Source organism: Orycteropus afer, unplaced genomic scaffold (assembly GCF_000298275.1).
Source record: "Orycteropus afer afer isolate SDZICR_OR568_19922 unplaced genomic scaffold, OryAfe1.0 scaffold00071, whole genome shotgun sequence".
Classification (NCBI taxonomy): Eukaryota; Metazoa; Chordata; class Mammalia; order Tubulidentata; family Orycteropodidae; genus Orycteropus; species Orycteropus afer.
In genome coordinates this window covers 9,631,784-9,633,302 of record NW_006921658.1, presented here as the reverse complement: position 1 = coordinate 9,633,302, position 1,519 = coordinate 9,631,784, and the positions used below count along the sequence as shown (strand labels likewise).

General features: G+C 38.8%; 1 protein-coding gene across 1 annotated transcript in view; it reads right to left on the bottom strand.

Annotated features, from left to right (window-relative positions):
* Window positions 1-1,519, bottom strand: part of COL25A1 (collagen type XXV alpha 1 chain) — a 783,871-nt gene that overhangs the window by 35,672 nt on the left and 746,680 nt on the right. The window lies entirely within an intron of this gene.

The window sequence follows — 1,519 nt, the reverse complement described above, 5'->3', positions numbered from 1 at the left end:
AAAGATTCACGGAAACAATTAGTCCAAAGGACTAATGTACCATGTGAACCTCAGTCCCCACAACCTTGAGACCAGGAAAACTAGATGGTGCATGACTACCACTGCAGACTGTTCCAAAAGGGATCACAATAGAAGGTCCTGGATAGAGTGGAAGAAAAATGTACAGTACAATTCAAAATAATAATAAAAAAAGACCAGGCTTACTGGTCTGATAGAGACTGGTATAACCCCAGAGACTATGGCCCTTAGACTCACTTCAAACCTGGAATGGAACTCACCCCCATGGCTCAACTTTCAGCCAAACAGTAGACAGGCCTATACGGTGAACAATGAACCAAGAGTAGGTACACACTCCCTTGAACAATCAACCATATGAGATCAAAATGGCAGCATTTGTTCAAGGATAAAGCTCAGAAGACCAGTTAATATGACTATTATTCAAATTTACACAGTAACCAACAAAGCAAAAGATGAGGAAACTGAAGATTTTTATCAACTTCTGCAGTGTGAAATTGACCGAATGTGCAATCAAGTTGTGTTAATTATCACTGGTGACTAGAATGCAAAAGTTGGAAATGAAGAAGAATCACAGGTAGTTGGAAAATTTGGCCTTGGTATCAGAAATAATGCTGGGGATCACATGACAGAATTTTGCAAGACCAACGACTTATTCATTGCAAATACCTTTTTTCAGCAACACAAACAGCAGCTATACACGTGGACTTTGCCAGATGGAATACACAAGAATCAGATTGACTAGATCTGTGATAAGAGGCAATGGAAAAGCTCAATATTTTCAGCCAAAAGAAGGCCAGGAGCTGATTGTGGAACAGACCATCAACTGCTCATATGCAAGTTCAACTTGAAGTTGAAGACAATTGAAACAAGTCCATGACAGCCAAACTAGGACATTGAATATATCCCTCCTGAATTTAGAGAACATCTATAGAATAGATTTGATGCATTGAACACCAATGACTGAAAACCTGAAGAATTATGGGATGACATCAAGAACATCATCCACTAAGAAAGCAAGAGGTCATTAAAAAGATGACCAAAAAAAGAAAAGACCAAAATGGATGTCAGAAGAGACTCTGAAGCTTGCCCTTGAGTGGAGAGTAGCCAAAGCAAATAGAAGAACTGACAAGATAAAAGAGCTGAACAGAAGATTTCAAAGAGCAGCTAGAGCAGACAAAGCCAATTACTATAATGAAATATGCAAAGACTTAGAGTTAGAAAACCAAAAGGTAAGAACACGCTCATCATTTCTCAAGTTGGAAGAGCTGAGGAAAAAAATTAAGCCTCGAGTTGCAATACTGAAATATTCTATGGGCAAAATATTGAATGATGCAGGAAGCATCAAAAAAAGATGGAAGGAATACACAGAGTCACCGTACCAAAAAGAACTGGTAGATCTTCATCCATTTCAGGAGGTGGCATATGATCAAGAACCAATGATACTGAAGGAAGAAGTTGAAGCACTGAAGCAATTGCTGAAGAACAAGGCTCTAGGAATTGA